The sequence below is a fragment of the Martes martes genome (assembly GCF_963455335.1).
Source record: "Martes martes genome assembly, chromosome: 15".
NCBI lineage: Eukaryota > Metazoa > Chordata > Mammalia > Carnivora > Mustelidae > Martes > Martes martes.
The window spans coordinates 21,851,391-21,877,364 of NC_137903.1; the positions used below are offsets into that span (position 1 = coordinate 21,851,391).

The 25,974-nt window shown below is 35.7% G+C and overlaps 1 pseudogene across 1 annotated transcript; it reads right to left on the bottom strand.

Moving 5' to 3' along the window:
- Nucleotides 1-7,927: 7,927 nt before the first annotated feature.
- On the bottom strand, nt 7,928-9,060 carry LOC308355910 (heterogeneous nuclear ribonucleoprotein D-like; annotated as a pseudogene). The gene is made up of 2 exons: nt 8,558-9,060; nt 7,928-8,271 (listed from the first exon to the last, which is right to left on the bottom strand). The product of its transcript is annotated as a heterogeneous nuclear ribonucleoprotein D-like (transcript).
- Between the last annotated feature and the right edge of the window lie 16,914 nt (nt 9,061-25,974).

The window sequence follows — 25,974 nt, forward strand, 5'->3', positions numbered from 1 at the left end:
TGAAGGAAGGTGAAACAGATTTCCTTGAGGAAAGACCCCACAACACTACCAAAAATTTCTACTTTTAAACTTTCTTCCAACTTTCCCCAACAGAACCTATGGCCTATGCATAGTGAATGTGCATTTAGGGAAAAGGAAATAATCAGAGTTTACAGGAGGTAATAGATACTGTCTTTGAACTGACACTAATTCCAGGAGATCCAGAATGTCCCTGTGATATTAGTAGGGATAGGAGCTTATGGAGATCAAATGGTTAATGGGATTTTAGCTCAGGTCCATCTCACAGTGGGTCCAGTGGGGTCTCCAGACCCATCCTTTGGTCATTTCCCTGATTCCAGAATGCATAATTGGAATAGACATACTTGGCAGTTTGCAGAATCGTCATATTGATTCCCTAATTTTGGTTAAAAACAGCAACAAGAAAAAGCCAAGTGGGAGCTACTGCCTAGGAAGAGTAAAGGAAAAGCAACATCCTAGTCCTGGAGGGATTACAGAGACTAGTGCCACCATGTGGGACTTGAATGGTGCCGGGGTGGTGATTCCCATGGAATCCTCATTTAACTTACCTATTTGTCCTGGGAAGAAAACAGAAATTTTGGAGAATAGCAGTGGATTATCATAAATTTACCAATTAATCCAATTGTAGCTACTCTAGTAGGTGTGTCTTTATTGTTCAGTGCATCCCTGATATTTGGTATGCAGCCATTAATCTGGCAAATGCTTTTCTCTTTGCTTCCTTCCCCCCCCCCCTCAGTTATTCTTAATAAAAACCACCAGAAGTGGTTTGTTTTCAGCTGTCAAGGCTGAAACATGATCACTGTCCTATCTCTGTGGCATATCACCTTTCTAGTTCTGTATCATAATTTAGTAAACAGAGAACTTGATTGCATTTTTCTTCCATAAGACATCATACTTGTCCATTGCACTAAGATTATGCTGATTGGATCTGGTGAGCAAGATCTAACAACTATTCTAGATTTATGGGTATGGCATTTGCATGTAAAATAGTGAAAAATATTCTGACAAAAACTCAGAGGCCTTCCACCTTTAGAAAAATGTCTAGTAATACAGTGGTATGGGGCATGTGGAGATACATACTTTTTAGGATGAAGGATAAAATGTTGTTTCTGGCCCTTCTTGTTTTCATTTCTCTCCTTTCTCTTCTTACTTTCCTGTGAGTTATTTGAACCTTTTGGGGAGTCCATCTGAATTTATTTATTTATCTCTTTGTATACTTTTTATCATGATTGCTTTGCATATTCCATAATATGTATGTATAGTATAATATGTACTTAAAACAAACAATTGGTAACAACATTTACCCCTTCAAGTGAAATGTGGAAATAGTCCATTTACGTACCTTTCACACTTTTTCTCTTTTTTCTTTCTTTCTTTCTTTCTTTTTTTTTTTTTTTTGAGAGAGAGAGACAGGGAGATAGAGAGCATGCACACAAGGGGGGGAAGGGCAGAGGGAGAGAGAATCCCAAGCAGACTCCAGACTCAGCACAGACACCCATGTGGGGGCTCTGTCTCACAACCCTGAGATCATGAACTGAGCCAAAACCAAGAATCCCATGCTCGTTAGGCTGAGCCACATAGCCTTTTCCTTTCCCCACTTTTAAATATCATTATCTTAAGTATCTGGTGGTGTTGCACATTTTTGTTTTAATCGTCTAATATTATACAACTCAAGAGGAAAGGATAGTCTGTTGTATGTACTCATCTTTCTATTCTTTCATGATCTCTTTTTCCTTTTGGATGATCTAAGTTAACTTCTTTATCATACTCCTTTTGTACTTCCTTTAGCCTGTCTTTAGGGGTAGGTCTGCTAGTGACAGATTCGTTTAGTTTTCCTTCACCTGAGAATGTGTTTACTCCCCGCTTCATTACTGAAATATAGCTTCATGGTTGCAGAGTTTGCCAGTGACATCTTTTTTTTTTTTTTTTTTTCCTCCAACACTTGAAAAATACTGTGCCATTTTTCTAGCCTCTGTGGTCACCGATGAGAAATTTAGTGCCATTTTAATTGGTGTTTTTTAAATAGATAATGTGGTCTTTTGGCTGTTTTAAAGTTATTTTGTCTTCAGTATTTAAAAAAAGTATAATTGTAATGTCTTGACGTGAATTTCTTTGGTTGATTATGTTTGCATTTTGCCTGTCTTCTTGGGACTGTACATTCGTGCCTTTTGCTAAATTTGGGGAGTTTTCTGCTATTCTTCAAATATTCTTTTAGCTCCAGTCTTTTTTTTTTTCCCTCTCCTTTTGGGACACCAGTGTACAAATGTTGGATCTTTTGTTATTTTCCCACTGCACTGGACCTTGAGGCTCTGTTCGTTTTTTTTTTTTTTTTCCAGTCAATTTTCTCTGTTCTTTTTTGTTTGTTTGTTTTAAGATAGAATGAAATCTATTTCTCTGTCCTCAGTTCACTGAATTTTATCCTGTTTTATCTTGTTCTAATAAAAATCCCATGAGATTTAAATTTTTGCTTTATATTTTTGTATCTATAACTTCTATTCATTTTTTTATTAACTTCTGTGTCTTTGCTGACTATTTCTATTTTCCTTTTTTTTTTTTTCATTTGATTCAAGAGAATGTGCAAATGAATGTTGAAACACTTTAATGAGGATTGCCTTGAAATTGTGGTCAGGTAATTCCATCCGATTGAACTGTATTACTGTTCATTGATTTCCTTTTCTCATTCAAGCTGTGATATTACTGATTATTGGTTTGATGGTTAGTTGTTTATCATATCCTAGACTTTTTTTGTCTGTTATGTTAGGAGGCTCGAGGTCTTATCTTAATCTTCTATTTTAGTTGGCAGTCAATGTTTAGAATTGGTATGTGGGTATTGGCCTTCTTTGGTGTGATGTGTTTTTAATGACAGCTTAATTTTTGGAGACTTTTCAGCTGTTTGGTTTATATAGTGCTGCTTTTGTTCCCATTGGATCCTACAGAGCAGAAACCGGTTGCTTGGCTTCTCTAGGTAGAGGAGGGGCATGGAGGGATCCTGTTGTTAAAGCTGCCCTGTGCTCTTGAGCAGATGTAAATACTCTTGGGCCTGTGAGGACAAAGAGGCTGCCTGGATCATGCTGTTTAAATCGTGGTTGAGTCCCTTCTGTCTTTTCTGCTCACTTGTCAGGCATATCTGGGCAGGCCAGGAAATTCTTGAACACATAGGACAAATAGGCTTCTAGGATAAGGCCACTTACTATGACTAGACCCCTTTTTCTTGTTCCACAGTCTCTCTCCAATATCCTTGAGTGAGGAGGAGAACCTTTGCCTGGAAGGACATGGTTATTGACTGGTATGCTTCCTGTAAGTGGGTCTCTTTTGTTGGTATTGCCTACATACTCTAGAATCTCTTGGCTGGAAAGTGGAGGCTCAGACCTGGCGGCAAAAAAGAATGCTTCCCCTGGCCACTTATTTTTGGGTTCTCAGCAGATTTTCCTTTCCTAATAGTGTTCGATTCTTCTGAGGTTTTCAGAAGGATTCCCATCTAACCTGACAATGGAATAAGTTTTCCTAGCTGCCTTCTGTTGCTAGGTCAGGAATTGGGATAAGGGAGGTCTGACTGCTCTTTATCTGTTTGTTGAAGGGGTAACAAGTAGCCTTGATTTCGTGATGTTTCTTCAGTCCTGCGGCTGCAAACCAGCTGGCCGCCGCCTTGCCACCATTAGGAGTTTTATTTTACTTTTATCTTGTGTCATTTCTGGAGTTTGCAGCCATGATTTAGCAGGATAGAGCAGGGGAAAAACATCATCTTTTTCAGTCTAGACATCTTTGATTTAATAATTATCATTAAAAACATGTTTATTATTTCTAGTTAATTCTTGCACGATTTCAGCTGATCTCTGCCCATCATGAAAATTACATATTTGCTTAACATCTTCATAAATGAATTGTGTTTAGTGACTAGTTTATCTTATTATCTTCTTATTATTTATCTTTTATAATTTATTCCATTTTCATTTTACAGTTGAGGAAAATTTGGATTCAGAAATGTAAATTTCCCAATTTTACTTAGCCACCAAACAGAAGAGCAAGGATTAAAAGACTAATTAGACTCAGTCCTGATACCATTATCTTTTCTTGGCTTTACGTAGCCTTTGTGTGTGTGTGTGTGTGTGTGTGTGTGTGTGTGTGAGAAAAGCACATATAATTGGGTGTTCCTTTTCTTAACATAGAAGTAATTAAATGTCATTTATGTGTGTATGTGTATGTTTAATAAAGTCTTGGATAACACGACTGCCGTCCATTCCTCACAGATAATGTTAAGCATGTCACAAACTTTGTAGGGCTAGTATTTTTAGTATTGTAAGTATTTTTCCTTATGCCAGTGGTATGCCCATTGTTTGTAGCATGACTGAGCTAGTTCCTGGAGAGACTCACATGCATATTTTCCAGTGTGTACTTGACAGTACAACCTATCCATAGTCATTTATATATCTCAATGGATATGTGTTATAAAAATAGGGGATTATTTGCTAATCTAAAAGAATTATACGTCATGGTTATATTTTTGTGATCTTTCTTTTTTAGAGTCATGCTTTTTATTGTTCAAGTTTAATCCAGTTTCTAAAATATACTGATATACATATAAGAACACTCATGCCATCTGGTATTCATTAAAAATAGCATGGAGGCCCCCCTATATATAGTAATTGATATAAGTTCATCATATACTATAGATGTTATCTTTTAGAAGGAAGTGATTTCCTGAAGGAGCATTAGTATTTAAAGGAAGCAACATAAAAAAGTTATTATTTATTATATATCTTTTTGCTATACCTAAAAAAAAAAAATAACGTAGGGCTTATTGTGAACTGTAAAATAAACTTCCAATACTATTAATAAGAAGCATTCTGAGGACTTCTACTTCCAGCCAAGATAGGGAAATAGGGATCAGATTTATCCTTCTGACTGAAATAATTGAAAAATAAATAAAAATATATGCCATAATGGTTTTAAAGCCTTCGAACATTAGCTAATATAGAAGAGTGATCCTTAACCACAGGAAATACAGAAGGTGAGGGGGAAGACTCTCTAGCTTACCACCTTGAGAGATCTTCCAGACTGTGGTGCAGGGAACAGGGGCCAGTGGCAGAGTCTGGCTGACTCTCTGAGTTGAAGGGATGTAGCTGAGAGGTTAGGGAAGCTGTTGCAGATGAAGTTCACAGGGCAGGGAATGGAAAAGAGATCCACAGAGACCTCCAGATATATACACAAATACTGAGTATTGAGAAGAATGCCAGCGAGCTCACACGTGAAGTAGTGAAGACACGACTTGAGAATGGGAAAAGAGCCACATGAAAGGGTCAAAGGAAATAGTACTCAGTATTCACAGAGGCCATGAAACTGGCCTCTTTTTACCATAAGTTATGGAGTTGTGGGTATAGGACACAAAAAGCTCTTGCCTTAGCAGTGAAAGATACTGAGACTTAGACTAAATGCTGCCCTAGACCTGACTAACATATCTTACATATCTTAAAAACAAAATACAACTATGGAACAACAGGTCATTGTTCAATGTGTATGATGTTCTAGTTATGCTAGATGAATAGGTTCCAGAGATCTGCTCTACAACATGATGCCTATAGTTAACAATACAGTGGTGTTTTTTATGTTGAAAGAATAAAAGCCTGGTTCTTAAAACAAAAAACAAAACAAACAAACAAACAAACAAAACAATACAGTGGTGTGTACTTCAAAATTCGTTAAGAAGGCAGATCTTGTGTTAAGTGTTCTACCACTAACACACTAACAAATACTACCAACAAAAACAGCAAAATCAGAGATGGAAGGAAATTCTGGTAAGGTTCCTTCTTTTCTGTGCTTTTCCGTCTTTTTCTTTTTAAAGATTTATTTACTTATTTATTTATTTGACAGAGAGAGAGAGAAAGCACAAGCAGGGAGAGCAGCAGGCAGAGGGAAAGGGAGAAGCAGGCTCCCGGTAGAGCAGGGGACCCTTTGTGGGGCTTGATCCCAGGACCCTGGGATCATGACCTACACCAAAGGCAGACGCTTAATGAACTGAGCCACCCAGGAGCCCCTGGTAAGGTTCTTTAACATGGCATTGGTAAAGTGGCATAATATCATTTAGAGACAACTGGAAAGTAGCTAACGATATATACTATAAACTCTAATAAAATAACCACTGAAATAAAATTTGTTAAAAGTGTTGTAGCTAATAAGCCAACAGAAGATATAAAACAGAATAAAAATATTTGATTGCTCCAAGGTGAGAGAGAGAGAGAGAGAGAGAGAGAGAGAGAGGTGTAAATGGAAGAAGACCAGATGGGGCACACATAAACAAATAGCAAGTTGAGAGATTTATACACAGACATAATAAAATTGTTAATTATAAATGGCATTATATGGACATCCAAATTAAAAGCCCAAGATGGTCAATTACATAAAAAGCCTAGAAACAACTGTATGCTACCTTTAAGATATCCATTGTAAATATAAAGATGCAGATAGTTCAAAGTTCAAAAGGTGGTGGAAACATATATAACTTCCTAGCATTAATCAAAAGAAATGTGAGCTGGCTCTTTTTTAAATATCAGATAAGGTAGATTTCACAGCAATGAATAAACCAGTTACTAAAAAATATTTTATCACAAAGAGTGTGATTCATGAAGAGGTCATAACAATACTAACCCTAATATTGTACACTTAGTAACAGAGATTCAAAATACAAGGAGCAAACAATGATAGATCTCCAGGGAGAAAAAGACAAATCCATAATTATAGTTAAATATTTTTATACCACTCTCAGTATTTGATAGACTAATAGACTAACAGACAAACAGGCTAAAAATCACTAAGGGATATAGAAGACTTAACTGCATTTTAATGAATTGAAATTTTTCCACATTCCACCAACAAGAGAAGACAATTTCTTCTTAAGACCACACCAAACATTTAGTAAGACTTTCTTTCCATATTCTGGACAATAGAACATGTTTAATACAATTTTTAAAGAGTTATGTTGTACAAAGTATGTTCTCTGAATATAATAGAATGCAATTTAAATTTGATCTTAAAAAATTCCCAAATATTTGAATTTTAAATGAAACAATTTAAAATAATCCAGACATTGAGGAAGCAATAAAATTAAATTTGGTTTTTAAACATTATTTATCCAGATTTGTGGGATTCCACTAAAACAATACTTAGGAAATTATTTATAACACTAAACACCTATATAAGAAAAGAAAAAAAGGTTTTAAATGAAGAACCATAGTTTTCATTTAAAACAAACAGGGGCACCCAGGGTGGCTCTGTCCCTTAAGAGTCAGTCTTCAGCTCAGGTCATGATCTCAGGGTCATGGGATGGAGCCCAAATAGAGCCCCAAATTGGACTCCCTACTCAGCAGGGAGTCTGCTTCCCCTCTCTCTCACTGCTCCTACTCCCTCTCTCTCTCAAATAAATAAATAAAATCTTTAAATAAAAACTAGAAATATTTACAAAAACTAGAAAATGAAGAACAGGTGAAACCCAAAGAAGGGAGGAGAAAAGCAAAAATAAAAATGAGAGGGGAAATCATTAAACAGAAAACAGAAAAGTAATAGGGAAAATCACAGTAACCAAAAGTTTTTTCTTTTATATTCATTTATTAATTTATTTATTTCACAGGAGGAAACATTTATTTGAGGATTAGCATGAAATCATACAGATAAAATTTGTATTAACACAAATCCACATAGAGTCATAGCACAGATAGCAAAAGCCAAAGTAAAAACAAAGAAAATTAAGTGGCAACTATAGACAGTTGATTGCAGTTGTGTCTTATACATTAGAAAACCTTTTGCAAAATAATCATCTTAGATCAACAGAATACCAGTCTTCAATGTTGTCCTGCAAGATGGGTTAACTTTAGCAGTCTCCTCCTGTCTTCTCCAGCATCCTCCTCTAGTATGGCTGCTAACTGTCTTGGTGATTGCCACCCCCTCCAGATACCTTCCTTAAGTGTTCTGTTGGCCACTGTAGTCTGTATGTCCCTGTCCATATCCATAGTTCCCATAGTTATGCCCAGTATAATCACAGCCTCCCTAGCCAGACTACCACCATAGGCACTGTTATAATTTCCATATGCTTGATCATAGTGTTATTAAGTCCTTGGTTCCAGTTTTGGCGTGACCTCCTGCATAACTCCTAGTACCATCTCGTCTACTAGTTGCAGTATCTCTTCCTCCTTGTTGATATTGCTGCCTATATACCTCTTTGGGTTGTACAATTTTGATTCCACACTTCCCAGAACCGATTTGCTTATATCCATTTTGTTTTCTCTTTTCTTTTCATTTTGTTTTTCTTTTCTTTTCTTTTCTCTTTTCTTCTCTTCTTTTTTTTTTTTTTTAAGATTTTATTTATATATTTGAGAGAGAGTGAGCTGGAATAAGCATCAGCAGCGGAGGGGGAAACAGAGGAAGAGGGAGAAGCAGACTCCCTGATCAGCAGGGAGCCCAATGTGGGGCCCCTGGGATCCCAGGCCCCTGGGATCATGACCTGAGCTGAAGGCAGATGTTTAACCAACTGAGCCACCTGGGATCCCCAATGATATCTTTCTAACAATTTCCTTATTGGCTCTTCGTCTATATATGTGATATAACAAAATCCTCTTCTTTCATTTGTTTTTGTATCCATGGAGTTCAATATTTTTTAATCTCTTCGAAGTCTCCAAAATATCCTTTAATTTGTTCTTCATAACTATCTGGGCTAAATCCACCCACAAAAACCTTTTTGAGGGTTCTTTCCCTTTTAAAGCTTTGGCCCTTTTGGGGCTTATCAATTTGCCATCCAGTTTGTGTTCCTTCAGTTCCACAACTTTATCAACACTAGCAGCGTCTTTGAAAAGCTCAAATCCAAATCCTCTTGATCTGCCAGTCGCTGGATCTGTTTTAATTGTATAGTCTACAACTTCCCCAAATCGAGACAAATATTCACTTGGAACTTTCTTGCTTGTATCCCATCTCAAGCCTCCAATAAACATTTTACTGTCATCCTGCTGATTCCTGCTCGCATTGATCTTGGACACCTCTGCGAATACCTGTGTTGCTGTACTCCTTCATGTACTTCATGGGGGTGGGGCTGTCCCCTGGGGTGCTGGTGTACACTGGGGACCACAGCAGCAGGAGGTAGCAGAGCCTTATATGGAGCAGCATTTAAAGAAGAGAAGAGAAAAGTTGGTTCTTTCGGAAGATCAAGAACATTGACAGATCTCTAGCGAGACTGATAAGGAGAAAAAGAAAGAACACCCACATGACAAATGCCACAAATGAGATGGTTACATCTCTACAGATTTTAAGGGGAATATAATAAGGAGAATATAATAAACAGTTTTATGGTAGTAAATTCAACAACATAGAAAACCAACAAATTTAGGGGCACCCGGGGGCTCAGTCAGTTGGGTGTCTGATTCTTGATTTTGGCTGAGGTCATGATCTCAGGGCTGTGGGATTGAACCCAGAGTCAGGCTCAGCACTGCTGGGGAGGCTGCTTGAGATTCTCTCTCTCCTTCTCCTTCTGCCCCTCACCTTGGTTGCAGGCTCGCTCTCTCTCAAAATAAATCAATCAGTCTTTGGAATAGATAAATCTAAAAGCCATTCCTAATGAAAACTGTCAACAAATGGAAATACCAGGGAACTCCCTCAACTTGACAAAGGGCCTCTGTGAAAAACTTAATGCTAATATCATGTGAAATGATTAAGACTAAATACTCAGAAAAAAGGAAGAACGTCTGCTTTTATTGCTTCTATTCAATATTGAATTGGAAGGGCTAGCAAATGCAATAAGAAAAAATAAAAATGAAAGCATTCTGGCTAGAAAGGAAGTAGTAAAATAGTCTTTACAGAATACATTTTTGTACAAGTAGAAATTCAATGGAATCTACCAAAATCTGCTAGAACTTATAGTTGAGAAGAATATGGTTTTTAGATATAAGAACAATATACAAAGTTTCTATTTCTATGTATTAACTTTAGGGTAATATATAGATATTATATAGAATATATAGAGAGAGTATATATAAATAAAATTTAAAAGATACCACATAAAGTAGAGAAAAAGGTATGGTAAGCTGATTTTAAATTTTACTTAGGAATTTACAGGTTCTAATACAGACAAAATTACTTTGAGAACAAAAATTTTGAAGATTCACAGTATCTAATTTTAAGATTTAGTATATAACTCTATATTCCATGTCAGTATGAAACTAACAAAGATGGGTATAAAAAGGATTAACACATGAATTAAAGAGAATAGACAGTTTAGAGATGTGTGTGGATATAGGTATGTGTATATACACAAAAAGAGAGACTGAGAACATAGAGAAAGGATAGATAGGGAGAATAACCTTTTAAAACACAGGTTTTGGGACATTTGTATATCAAAATGCAGAAAAAAAAGAAAAATATCTTAAATGTATACATCTTAAGTAAAAATTCAAAAAATATCATCAATATGAAAATAAGCTACACAGTTTTAAATTTCTAAAAATAAAAAAGAGAAAATCTTTGTGTCCTTTGTGTATGCCAAAGTATGATTTATTTAAAAATATATATAAATTGAGCTTACTAAAAAATAAGAATGTCCCTCAAAAATGTCCCTCAAAAGATATTATTAAGAGAATTAAAAGAAAGACTGGAAGAGAATATTTGAAAATCACATATCTGATGAAAGACTTCTATCCAAAATATATAGAGAATTCTCAAGACTTGATAATGAGAAAGCAGACATATCAATAAAAAGTAAGCAACATTTCAGCAGATAACTCTCCAAAGAAAATGCACAGATGGCAAACAAGTCCATGAAAGGTGTTCAAAATCATTAGTCATTAGGGGAATGTAAATTAAAACTACAATATGATACTATTGCATACACATTAAAGTAGTAAAAATAGACAAAAAACCTGTTCAAAACAAGCATATGCAATGATACGTGGGAACTGAAACTTATATCCTATGGGTAGGAATATAAAACAGTACAAGTTTTTCCATTTAGGAAAAAAGTTTAGAAGTTTGGAACAAAATTAATATAAAATATAAGCCTACTATTATCTGTGTATTTCTAGGATTTATCCAAGCCGAATAATAGCATATGTCCCAATACAAAGACTTGTGCATGGATATTCATAGCATCTTCGTAACCGCTAAAACCTGAAAACAACCTAAATTTCCAAAAGGATGAATGGATTAACAAAGTATGGTATAACTACACAATGAAATACTACTTAGCAATAAAAAAGGATTAATCACTAATACATAACACAACATGGTTGAATCTCAAAATAATGATTATGAAAGAATCCTGACAAAAATCTTACTCTGTAATTGTGTTCCTATAAAATTTAGTCAAATATATAACAAGAAATAAAAACAGATTAGTGGTTGCCTGGAAAAGGGTTTGGATGGGAAAGGCCTGGAAGGAGGAATTAAACAGGTAGGAGAAAACTTTCAGGATTTATGGATATGTTTAGTAATGGGTAATGGTTTCATGGGCATATATGCCATAAGTCATAAAGTTGAACACTTTAAATAAGTGCAGTTCAACTTTACAGGTCATAAAAAAGTATTCTTGTTCACTTTCAGAAAAATATAGAGCCATGCTCTCCCATATCACCTGTACCAACTCAAGGAAGTTAAATATTATTTGTAAAACAATCTCAGTCACATACTTAATCTTACAAAGCTTCACAAATTCTTAATCACAAGCATCTGTGTACAGGTATTTAGGTAGATAATGTAGCTGATGTGATACATTTATTAAGCCCTATGAGCAATGTTAACAACAATTATACTCCTCAAGCTAATAGAACATTCATGTTTGATGTTTAAATAATTTCATTATCAAGATGAATAATAGGATTGACTTTGACAACTTTCTTAATTACTGATTTTGACAGGAAGCCAACACTAATTAGAATTTCATTTTTATAAAATGAATACACTGTTTGTAATCAGCCAAACATCCCTCAATTAAATCAGAGCTCTAATAGTGCCCAAGTTGTCATTTTAATTACTATATAATATATGTAGAAAAATAAGTATTTATGTTAATTTTAAAATATTACTTTATAAACAGACTAATTCATATGTGAATTTTTGGTAATCTGCAATTTTTACAACATGTGAAAGAGACATAAAATATGTTTGGAACTTCAGTTAATGTTTAAAAACTACAAATTTCTAAAGATTTACATTTTTAAATTATTTTGGGCATAAAAATATTTTACTCTCCTATGGAAATGGGGACATTACAATAACAAAAACAACACCCAAAATTTTCTTTGAAGTTCCTCAAGTTTGACCTGTGGGGCACAGGTTGATAGTGTGGCCAAAGTGCACCCAGACAACTGGTAGACCATATGGTTCCTAGATCATTTGGAATTGTTGATTCTTATCTGTTTTTGGAGAAATTTCCTGAAGGAAGTTGTTCCAGTATGGCCTTTTTGTTCACACCAATAGCAAGGTGACATTTCCACTCCATGAAATGGCTGGAACTGGATGTAGTCCCACTTGGGGTCCCTAGTAATGGTAAATAACCCCTTCTTTCCAGGAGTACCTTGTGTGTCATTGGGATTTACTTCTTGTATGGGGAACAAGGCATAATTTCCATCCCTCTTAAAAAATAGTGACTTGCACCTTAGGGTTATTCATGAGTCTTTTAGGTGTTTGAGAGTTGCTGGAGTGGAGGCGAATGGGAGGGATGGAGTGGCTGGATGATGGACGTTGGGGAGGGTATGTGCTGTGGTGAGCACTGCAAATTGTGTAGGACTGATGAATCACAGACCTGTACCCCTGAAACAAATAATACATTATATGTTAATAAGAAAAATAAAATAAAAATAAGGTCATAGAAGGCATCTAGGTAGGTCAGGCTGAACTGGTTGAACTGCCTTACTTGTAGTCCAAGGTGTAGTTGGGCAATCTTTCATACATCCTGCTCTTTCTGAATTGATGCTTTGGACCAAGTAGAAGGGTGTTACGTGGCTTTCTAAGCTAAATGTTAATGGTTTATATGGTTTATTCAGCCGAGAGTGTTGGGTATATAGTTGAAGTCAACAGTGCAAGTTGTTATCATTTTGCTTTGAGGGTCCTGTTGATATTAGCTTAGTTAAATGCCACATAAGACATTTCAAATTGATTTGGTTCCAGTCCTGTCAGTCAAATCAGAATCAGAGTGGCAGAGAGCATACACATATAGGAAAATTCTAACAGTAGTGATTTGGTATAGAAATGAGGATTAGGGGGCACTGGGTGTCTCAGTGGGTTAAGCCTCTGCCTTCAGCTCAGGTCATGATCTCAGGGTCCTGGGACTGAGCCCCACAATAGGGCTCTCTCCTTGGCAGGGAGCCTGCTCCCCCCCCCCCCCCCCGTCTGCCTCTCTGCCTACTTGGGATCTCTCTCTGTCAAATAAATAAATAAATCTTAAAAAAAAAAAAAAAAAAAAAGAAAGAAAGAAAAGAAATGAGGATTAGGTATTGTGGGGAGATAGTTCTCCATGAGTCTCTTTCATTTTTGAATGGCTTATATTAAGTTGTATTGTTTGAACTATCTTTTCAAGGATGATTACACAACAAAGTGCTCTGTGAGTAAAGGAAGCCTGGGATTACAAGGTTTTCAAGTGTATGTATACCCCAGATTCTCAATCCCATGTTTCAGGGTCCTAGACCTCTTAGATCAGTACCCTTACATTTTCATAGTGAACTTGCTGGGTTTGAGAATTCAGTCTCAATATTCAGCTCCATTGTTGTCAAGGTGGCTTTGTGATAGAGTGTGCTAGTCTCATGCTAGCTGGAAGTAGAGAAATGCAACCCAATGTGGGGTTAAGGGATGGGAGCGGGAGCTCTATCCATACAGCAGGAACTGGAGGAAACAGAGTTTGAGTTCACACCCCTGAGAGAGTTGGCTCTGTTATCAGAGTGTAAGCTCAAATAGAGTTAGTTTTAGCAAATAAAATTGGTTCATCTCCAGAATTTGTAGATATCAAATTTAGGGAGGTGGGAGGGGAGGTTATTCTGATCTAGCCAGTAACTGGAGGAAAAAGGAGAAACTTTGATGTTACTGAGGAAAGCCAGTCAGTCTGTCCAACCCTAAGCAACACATTCTAGTAATTTGTTCTAAAGTGAAGAAAAAGAGCAAGGTAAAACTAGAGCACAGGCCAACTGCCAAATATTGGACCAGGAAGAACTTAAGCAGACACTCTTTTCTTTCTGGCTCCATTCTTCTCTTCCTCCTCTATAGCCTGCATGTATGGCTTTGCTCTTTTCTTCTCTTGTAGCTTTCTTGTCTCTGCAGTGCCTTTTGAGGGATGAAACATTTAGCTCATAAGGTACACGAGAATAAAGAAATGGTTAGAGGTATTATGCAGAAACTGTGGCTGAAGCAATATATTGGACAAGTAAGGGATTACAAATCCCTTACTACCTCCAATCCCCATGTCTTTTTTTTTTTTTTTAAGATTTTATTTATTTATTTGACAGAGAGAGATTACAAGTAGGCAAGCAGAGAGAGAGGAGGAAGCAGGCTCCCTGCTGAGCAGAGAGCCTGATGTGGGGCTCGATCCTAGAACCCTGAGATCATGACCTGAGCTGAAGGCAGAGGCTTAACCCACTGAGCCACCCATGTGCCTCCTATGCTTTTGTAAATGCAAAAGTCTTATATCCAGATGACACCTCATTGATCAGGGAGAGAGAGATTGGGCAGTTGGTAATTAGTTCCGTACTTAGAAACAACTGAGATGGAGGTAAGTGGAGGCAGGCATAATATTAAAACTATCAATAGAAGACAGTGGATACATACCATGGAAGAAAATGTATGTGAGAGAAGGCAAGAAACTCTAAAGAAGCAATAACTTAATTTATTGTTCATTTGTTAGCCTATTTAAGAAAATTAAATGGAATGAATCCATTATTTCATCAACAATAGGATATTGATAACTATGCTTTAAGATAAAAGAAATGTATGTTTAAACAATATTAGCAATTAAATAAACAAATGTTCATATAAAGCCAATATAGTTAAAAGTATATTTCCTTTATTCCTTTATTGACTTCCCTCAGGATACAACTAAGAACCATAAAGTCAGTAATTGTACAAACATTTCCTTTTAATGTCATGAGGTCTGTTGAATTCTTAATAGGATTACTTCTCTGAAACATAGGGTATAATATGGGTATAGATGTGATTGTTTTCTTCCTTTCTGAATGTACATAAACTAACCCCATATCCCTAATTTAGGTGACTGTTTTCACCCAGAGAGTGAATTTCTTATAGAATCCCTATTAATAGAAGGATTTCCTAATAATAGAATTCTAGTATTTGATATAGTTTAGAAAAATAATATATGAGACTTTAAAGAAAATTATCAATTTTCAGAAAGAAGTCTGAGTGAATTATTCTTTTGGGGAGGATAATGTCTAACTATATAAGTAAACTAGAAATTTTGTAAACTCAAACTGTATAAACTATAGAAGCTAACTCAAAAGAATATATGCCATGCAACATCATCAATACTAAATGTCTGGTGAATGCTTACATAAAGAAACTTTTCTTAATGATGCAAATACAAATATACAAATCTCTAGAAGGAATTAATTGTTGTTAAGAAGTAACATGGTCTCAGTTCAAGAACAAGGTGCCGATGTGGCTGGAATATGGTCATCTGGGAGAGAACAGTAGAAAACAATGCCTGAAAATGATGCCCATGGCCAGATCATACAGGGCATTTTGGAACATAGTAAAGATTTCTGATTTTATGTGAAGTGTGAGGCTTGGAGATTGTAAACAATGAAGAGACACCATCAGATCTGTGTTTTGAAATGATTACTCAGATTGATGAGTGAAGAATAAATTATAAGGGGAATGCGATATAAATTATAAATAAGAATACCAATATGGAGGCTATTGCAAAGTCAGATAAGTGACAGTGGTGGCTTGGATTAAGATGACAGTGGATTTGTTGATAAATGATCAGATGTGGGATATATTCTGAAAGTAGATGACAGGATAGTCTTCTGTTTTTATCTGGAGTATGAGAAAGAGCAGTCAGGATGCTTCTAGGGGTTTTGGCTTGAGCAACTCAGGAGTAGAATTGACATATAATGAAATAAAGATTTTGGGGATGGATCATGTTGGGTATGAGACATCAAGATTTCTGTTTTGGACATGTAAACTTAGTGGAAAATCTCTGCCTTGCTTTTCAATCTCTTACCATTTACTGCTTGAAAATTCAGCAACAGTTTTGGTAGAACAGCTGCTACAATTTTGAGCTCAGTTCTCCATTTTTCTTTCACTAGAATCTTCAGCATTTAGGTCTCTAATTTTTTTTTTCCTGTTCAGCTCTGTAAAGCTGTCTGCACTGTGTTCAGCCCACAGCTAGAACCTCAGACTTGCCTAGAATCAGCAGATGTCCTGCAGGACAATATTGGTGCAGTGTGATGGCCTTTTTTTGAGAGATTTCTCACGTCTGTGTTTTTTTCCTGCTAAAGTTCTATTGCCTAAACAGTTTGCCAGTATCTTCAGTGTTTCTGTTATATTTTCTTTTGTATTTCATGTAGATTTTCTAGTTGAGCTTGGTGGAAGAGTCAATCTCTCAAAAGAGACTCATTCTCACTGTGTGATATGTTCTTAAGTATCAAAAACAAGAGAGTAAACTCTATTGATCTTGGTCTGAAGACATGCATGCACACACAAGCATAATTATTAAAATGAGTACTGTTCATCATATATAGTCAATGATACTGTAATAGTGTGTGGTGACAGACGGTGGCTACAGTTGTGGTTAGCACGGCATACTGTATAGACTTGTCAAATCACCATGTTTTATGCCTAAAACTAATGTAACATTGTGTATTAACTACAATTTAAAAACAATGGGTGCTCTTCACTTTAATCCATAGTCTCATTTTTAATTTTAATTTTGTTTGTTATTATGTTACTGTAGTTTCCAAAATTTCTAACAATGAAAATGGAAAATTATCCTTTGCAGAAGTAAACTTAGAGAAGGACTATGTTTTATTAATGAGATATGGATGAGTACTATGGAAATTAGATAGCATAATGTATTTATTTGGCATTTTTAGATAATTCTTCTATAATACAATAACAAAAGTGTATTTAAGTGTATTTAATGATGCAAAACATTTTGATTGATCTACTAAAAATGACTTTAAATATTATCATAACAGTTTGGGATAGTGAGAGGTGTTATTTATTCATTTTTCATAAATATAGTTTTTATTATTAACTAGAAGAAGCATGGCTTTCTAAAGACCATTCTGGTTATCTTTGGTTTTCCTTGGGGGGGAAAGAACTCTGTGCATGTGGTATTGTTATCTAATAAGTTCTTAGCTCTGAACAGTTGAATTACTTACAAGATTGCTTTTTAAATAATACATGAGCTTGAACCTTGTGATAACATTTTCAGAAGATAATTATTTGGTAGAGGAGTGTATTAGAGAGCATGTAAGAATCTTGTGAATCCTTGTGTTCTCAATCACTGTAAGTGCCTATCTAAAAAGCTTCCAAATTAAATATACATTGCTGGTTGATGTTCACTGGTTTGTGGTTATTTTAACTCACACTGACATTTATATACTGTCTCTGTGTATATATTGTTTATATATGTGCATATATGCATTGTATATATAGGAGTATATACACTGTTTCAGTTTCAGGGATGCAAAGATCAACATCAAGCAATATATATTCAGAATATTTAGTTTATATAAAAGGTAGTGGCAGAAATATATTGATCCTTTTAAAGCTGTTTTGTTTATTCGAGAGAAATTTAAACTGTATTCTGCATTACGGTGTCTTTAGAAGTTTTCAACATTTGATGGAAGAACATATAATTAAATAATATGACTTAGCTTGTTTTAAAGTATTGGGTTTATAAATATTGTTACCGAGGTGATGATTTCATTTAATGAAAACATCCTTTGACTGAGTCAGATTTGGGACATTAAAAAGTTCAGTTAATAATTATGTAGTGTTTGAAAAACAGAAGTAACCTTTGCTTATTAGGAGGTGCTTATTTATTTATTTACTTATTTATTCAGATGAGAGAGTAGCTTTAATGGATTCCCCAACTGCATAATAGCTAGAGAAGCAAATTGGGTCATGATAAATAAATGAGGATTCTGGCATACTTCATTTTTAAAAGGTACAAGTAGTTCCTTATCCAGGGAAAAGGTAACCAGGAATGGGTATTTAAGGAAGATATTACTGCATTATTATCACAAAGACTGAATAGTCTAATGGGTAAGAACCTAATATCAGGAGTAAGATTGCCTTGGCTCATATCTCAGCTGTATGCTTAACTAGCTGCATGGTTTTGAAAAAGTTAGCACGTCCCCCTTTCCTCATCTTTACAGTTGAGGAAATAAATAGTATTCATCAATAGGGTTAGTGTTGGGATTAAATTACTGCACATGAGATGCTTTGAAAAACAATGTAAGCTTTAGTATTATCATTGAGATCAAATATTGGAACAGTCTCTGAGAAAAACAGATAATATATTCACATTCACATTTTATTTGAAAGACATAACAAACTTTCTTCAATGTATTGTTCTTATGACCAAAAATACATTCTGAAAATGTACTGAAAACAAACATTGGTAATAGTCCACATTATCAGTGTTTGCATTCTGAAATGTTGAGAACCAGTCATATTGTTGAGACTTTTTCTTTTCCTAATTAATATTTTATATGAGGCATCTTTCTATCACAGGAATTAATGTTTTTAGTGTAGGGTATGCATAGAATAGCTGTTTGCTATTTTTACAATGAGAAATTCAAGCAGTCTTCTGTAACCTTTAGTTCTGTTTGCATTAATCTTTGCCACTTTTTTATGTCTTTCATAGGAAGATATTTCAGGATAATTTTATACTTTCTCTGCTCCACCCCTGGAATCATCAATTTTCCCAAGAAGCTTTGTTTCCTATAATATTAGAAAACATCTGGGTATTGATATTTTTTGTTGCTGCCGGGTTCTCATTGCTTCTCGTAGATATGTGTTTATATCTATGTTATCTATCCACCCACCCACTTACCTACCTGTATATAGGTATTAAAAAACATAGATACATACTAAAATCTTCCAATTCCAATCTAATTAGCACTGGGTTCTTCTAGCATCTCCATATGTGTGTGTGTGTGTGTGTGTGTGTGTGTGTGTGTATGACAAGGAATTGGAAATATATACAATATATATTATATAAGGCAAGGAAGTAAAAAAGAAAATACATATATACTTACTTTTTATTTTTAATTTCCTTGTCTTTATATATATATTATAAAATACATATATATTTATATATTTTTATTTTTAATTTCCTTGTTTAATAGAAATATGTTTCCCATTTCATACATATATGGATATATATATATAATTTGCTTAATGCTCAAATAGAAATGATGATTCAGACTCACTAATCTACATTGCTATGGAACATGAACTTACTGTCAGGAGTTCAGTGTGAATTTACAGTTCTTTGATTTTTTTTTTTTTAGATTTTATTTATTTATTTGACCGAGAGAGATCATAAGTAGGCAGAGAGGCAGGCAGAGAGGGAGGGGAAGCAGGCTCCCTGCTGAGCAGAGAGCCTGATGTGGGGCTCGATCCCAGGACCCTGAGATCATGACCTGAGCTGAAGGCAGTGGCTTAACCCACTGAACCACCCAGGCACCCCAGTTCTTTGATTTTTTTAGATGGAAGCTCAAACACTTTCTAAGTGTCTGTTTGTGTGACATTTGCTGGTATGTTGGTGAAACCAAGACTTTTCCATGTAAATGGAAAGGGAACCTCCTACAGAGAATACAGAGGAGAGTGATGCCTGGGGGTAACAGTCCATCACAGTGTGTCACTGGACCCAGTGATTCATAACCCTTCACATCCAATGGTTCACTTCTTAGATCTCAAAAGTCTTATCTAATCATGGCACCAGGCTCGTAATCCCTAATTTTGTGACCATATCAAGTCTGGATGTAGATGGGGCTCTTCTGATGGACCTCCTCTTCATTCAGCGTGCTCTGAAGCAAAAAGACAAAGTTATCCAGCCTGTTTACAATCTCGAAATGGTTACTCTCTGTGGTCTGCGGAATTCTAAGATGCCCCCAAGAGTCCCTCCTCCTGGTAAACATGCCCTGAATAATTCCCTCTCTTTGAGAAGGGATGGGACCTGTGAATGATGGTCTATCTCTTGTATGATTAGATTACTAATCACTTCGCTTTCAGTTAATCCAAAGGGTAATTACCCTGAATGGAGCTGACCTAAACAGGTGATTTTTTTTTAAAAGAAGGGGAAGCATCAGAAACGTGTTCCTTTTGAGTTAGAAGGAAGCAAACTACCAGTTTGTAAAGAGAACCATGTGGCAGAGAATGAGAGGTGTTCTCCAGTAGCTGCAGTCCTTCAACCTGCAGCCACAGAAACTGAATTCTCCCAACAGTGATCTTGGAAGAGTTATTTGAGCCTCAGAAGATATCATGGGGTCTGGCCGTGTACTGAGCCTGGTGAGACTCTGAGCAGGGAACTAAGTTGCTAGTACCCCGACTTAATCCATACGCACTTATTATGAGATAATAAATTTGTATTCTGTTAAGGCAATAGTTTATGGTAATTTATAATGCAGCAGTAGAAAACTAATGTGTGCTCCCGTTTAAAACAATAGAGAGGGAGAGCTTTTTCAGAGAAATTGTCAAATACAGGCCCATTTTTCTGGTGTTCCTGTTCTAGAAGCAGGGAATGGTCTCTGATTAGGCCCCAGTTTTGCCCTCAGGAATTTCATAGCCCAGCTTGCTCTGCAGTTCTTGGCTCTACCCCTGAGATTGCCCTTCCGTTTTCAAAAGAAATTGTCTATGTTCGCAGCAAAGCAACCCTCCTGTAGTTTCTGTTTCAAAAATGGGGCCCAGAGACCTCGTTTAATTTCAGATTTTCCCAGTCCCTGCTTCTCAGTCCAAGCTGGCAGGGTTTTTAATAGTACACTTATTTAAATAACTTTGTGAGTTTCCTATGACATTTTGGAAGGCTTACTCCCTGTCCCAGAAGTCACATTAATTTCATGACAGACTTATCTCTACCTGAGGGGCGTCAGGCTATTATGTAACAATATTCATACGATTTTTTGAATTCCATATTTTGTCAAGCTGATAAGATCTATTAGGCATAGCTTAAATCTTTCTGAAATCTTTAGAATAAAGACCCACTACAACCTTGCTTTGATCTTTTACCTTGAGGCCACTTACTGCTTCAGAATCTTTGCCAGATCCAGAGACTTGAGATGTGAAAGCTTTATTTTCCAAACCAGCTAGTCATGACGCCTCCATTTTTTCCTCCAAATTGACCTTGCAACATGAATGATTCATTTTTCTCTCTTCTCTTTGTTCCCATACCTTATCATACCCAGTTAAAACAAGCCAGAAGATACTTTGCAAATTCTGCTAGAACCCATCCTTAGCCGTCATTAGGCACAGTTACTGTCTTTCCAGGTATTTTCATGTTGGTCAGTTGTTTTGTCCCTGGCACTTGTGTCACTGATACCCTACCCTGCCCGCAGTTTCATCACCATGTTTCTAGATAAAGTAGCAATTTGTTTGCAGTTCCTCTAGGCTTGACATGAGGCTTCTCCCTGCTTTTCTTCCCTCCCTGCTGATCACCTGCTGATACAGACACAAAGCAACATTTTAGGTTTTTGTTGGGGCAGCACTCCATTTCAAGGCACTATTTCTATTTCAGATATAGATCTACAATTGTACACACACACACACACACACACACACACACACACACACACATATGTGCTCGTGCACCTCAAAAGCCAGAGGCTTAAAACCCCAACAATATTTTTTCTCACAATTCTGCAGATCAGCAGTTTGGGCTACAGTCAACTGGATGTTTCCCCTGTTGTTTTCTACTGGAGGGACTCATGTGGCTGGTCGTTCAGTTGAGGCTGGTTGGAATCACAGCACATTAGGTGGTTAATGTGGGTTGTCATCTGGGCTGCATGTCTACACCTATTAGCCAGGGCTTCTTCCCATATTAGAAATATTACAAGAAGCCTCAGTGCAAGAGAGGTTGTGTGTGTGTGTGTGTGTGTGCATGTGTGTGTGTGTCTACTTGTGTTACCTTCATTTTTGTCTTATTAAGCTAATCAAGTCATATGACCAAACCCAGAATCGTGGAGGCGACTACAGAAGACTTACATGCAATAGATCCAGAAAGGTTTATTGGGTGGTCATCACTCTGACACCTTTCAATTTGTTAGTAGGAATGTTCTGTAATGCTAAATGATGAGTTAGAAATTCTGTGAATTCCTCAACCTACAATGACACAATTACTTAAAATTGTTGGTACCATCCCTGGGTTTGCCATGTGTCTTTTTCAACATGCATTGGACCATCTGGTTACCTTTATGGAGGTCATCTCTGTTAACAAGATTATTTTTCTTAAGTCTCACCAGGTATGGTCTGAATTTTTTTCCTGTCTTCTTATTAGTCATTGTTGAGGGCCAGCATTTATCTCTCTTGGTTCCATATGAGTTTCTAGAGACACTCTTTAGAGAACATAGACCTCCAGGCCTTCTGTGATAACTTTATTCTGTTCCCCTCAGGTAGAAAGTGCTTTCTTCTCTAAAGAAGAGATACTGTCATCTTTAAGTTACAGTGATGTCTAGGAATGACCTCTTTCCTCAAATAAGTCATATTCTTAATTAAAAGGGAAGATTTCTGAACAACTTGATCTTACAGTAACCCTAATTTAACTTAGATGGGTATGATTTGGAAGAAGTGAGTTTGAAGGAATCTTCTCTTTCTGCCGTAATTTCCTAATAAAAAGTTATTATGAGCCCATAGCGTAATTATAAGTTTTTCCTTATATTTGTTCTATCAGTTCATGGCTCCAGTGTATTTTTGACTGACTCAGAATAAAGAAGTCATTTTTTTTCTTTGATAGTGTAGGCATTAAAGTATGATCTCCAAAGTTCCAGTAGCCATCCTCTTCCACACTAAGTGAGGAGGACAATTTGAAGAGAGGGAATGAAAAGGAGGAAAAACAAAGAAAAAAAAAAAAGAAAATCCTAATGACTTTTGAGTCATTTGTTCTGGTCAGTTCTAAGCATTAGTATGGTTTCTTTCTTTTCTTTCCTTTCTTTTCTTTCTTGGATATATTTAGTCATAATTACCTTCCTTTTATAAGTATTTAGGAATATTTTTCTCTGTCACTGCAACTAACACTGCACTTGATTGATTAATATAAAACCCTAATTAAACACTGATTTCAGGGGTGCCTGGATGGCTCCGTTAGTTAAGCATCTGCCTTTGGCTCAGGTCATGATCCCGGGGTCCTGAGATTGAACCCCACAACAGGCTTTCTGCTCTGTTTGGAGTCTGCTTGTCCTTCCCTCCCACTCATGCTCTTTGAAATAAATAAATAAAATCTTAAAGAAAAAAAAAATCATAAAATCTTAAAGAAAAAAAATTCCAGGGTATAAATAGTTATTCTAGATTATACAGAGTAACCAAGATTATTGTGAGGAAAGTTCAATTATAACCACACATTACCAAAAATTAATGACTTTTCTTGTGGATGTAAAAGGTATATGTTTACATATAGTATGGTCAATCTCAATTTATATTTTTTCTGTAAAAGTCACTACGTTGTCCTCTTTCATACCATCTCTGTTTTGTTTAGACTCCTTCACACTAGCCATTCATCCTGCAGATAGACATTTGTCATTAATTTAATCTAGATACGGTGCTTTGTGCTGAGGACCAATCACCAACAAGGTATATTCCATTCGTTCAAAGAGTTTCTTTGTCTACTTTAGGAAAAGAGACAGTGAATTGAAGTTCAATATGATGAAAGTTGGAGGAGCTTTCTGGCATGATGGAAATCTATTTTAATTGGGTAATGCAGATGTAAACATTTGTCAGAGCTCAGAAATGTACAAATACAATTGATGTTCCAGTTTTATCTTATTTTCATGTTAAATACACCCTATTCTAGTGTGTTTTGCAGTTACATTTTTCTTTCTCTGTTTTCCTTTCTCTAGGTGTATTATTGTGGCCTTAATCAAATTCTAGCTATGGGCTTAAATTTGATCACATATTCTCCTAGTGGGTCATGAACATGTTGAAGGTGACATACAATTTTTCTCTGCTAATTACACAATATGCCTCGCTATAAGAAAAATTACTGAAAAGCAAAACTTGAAAAAATGTAAAATAAGGGAATCACTTTGGAAAATATTGCAGGAGTAGATGGATAAGAGTGAAAAGTTAAATGAGACTGGGGAAATAAGGGCTAGGAAAAAAAATGTGGTTTATAAAATACACACCCACAACTCATTTGTGAATGTTTCAATTTCAGCTTGGGCTTTCTGCAGTTTTGTTTTTATCTGTTTAACAGATTATTAGCTCATTCTTTTAGTTGATCTTTCTTTTAATAAAGGAAACATATAACTTGGAATAAAATAAAATAACTCCAAGTTAGAACTAGAGCGATGTGCCTACCATCTGGAAGAGTGACCTAGTTGATGACCTCCACAGTTCCATTTTTCTGTCCTCCATGCTCTTTGATGTAGAGCTAGAATCTCTCACCAAGAAGTAATTTATATGCAGAAAAATGATATCAACACAGCTCTGGGGGACCATCTTCCTTTATTTAGTCACTGTGCATGTTTCTTTAATGGGCATTTCAATAAAATAAGTACCCAGTATTTAAATATTTAGTTTCTAAGTAATTTTTAGATGCAGATTTCAACTTTTACATTCTTAGCAGGATTTTTTTTTTAAGATTGCCAGAACTTAGCTTTTAATTTTAGTTATTAAAACTTTATTGAGATCTTTAACATTATTTAAGGTACTTTATAATATTTCTCTATTATGTATTTTGAACATATATTCATTTCTCAGAATATTATTAAAAAAAGCCATTTGTGGGGGATTGTTAGACTTTTTTATATAAGTTTTATGTGTATGTGTATAGATGTATTTTTTATTTTTTACTTTTTTTTTTTTTTTAAGAAAGGCTGCATTGAAGTGGTAAACCCAGATCTTTTTGTTTTAATTTGTCAGTATCGTCCTTAGATTTAAGCAGCTGCATGTCCAAGGCTGTCAAAATTTAGAAGAATGAGAAGGATAATTAGTTTGGATTTTCATTTCACCCTTGATAGCAACTGACTCTGGAAACTTTTATAGATTTAGGTTTATAAGGCTAGACTTTGAAAAGTGTTTTTCTTCCTCATCAACAATGATCCTGAAATTGAAATTGTCCCAAAGAACTATGTACTTTCAGTATTCTCTTTTTAAATATACAGCAGAACATATTTGAATAGTATATGATACCAGTAAAGTTTCAATTCTATATTGATTCTAATAATTCAGAATTTTTTTTAGAGAAATTACAAACATAGGTATGGTGATCTCTTAAGTGTCAACCATTGTTCTTTACATCTTTTAAAATTCAGAATGAAAGAAATATCTTACAGAGGAAGTTGCCATATTTCACAGAGTAGACTTTTTTTTTTTTTCAGTTTTGAGCCAGTATATTGCAGAAAAGAAGAGTGACCACTATTATGTTCTGGGGTCACTGCCTCGATTTGTGCTAAGGCACCAACAACGCTTCATACCACTGCATGGTAACATCAGAGGCAATGTTAACAGAATTGTTCTAGGATAAATCAGGAAATTTTAAAAAATGTACTTAAGGTTCTATGATGTCAGTATTTTAGCGTTATTGCTCAGCATACACACACACGGAGGCACGTACACACACACAGACACACACACTTTCAGCAATAATTTGGAACTGAACCTGAAAGGAAGCAAGAAAAACAGCAAGTTCCGTCACACTGGGAAATCCATCCACTGATCAGATACTAGCTTACTTTTTGCAGTTAAATCTATAATTTAACAAAATATTTTTTTGGGAGCCCAGTAATTTTTAAGTGTGTAAAGAATCCTAAGAAGTTT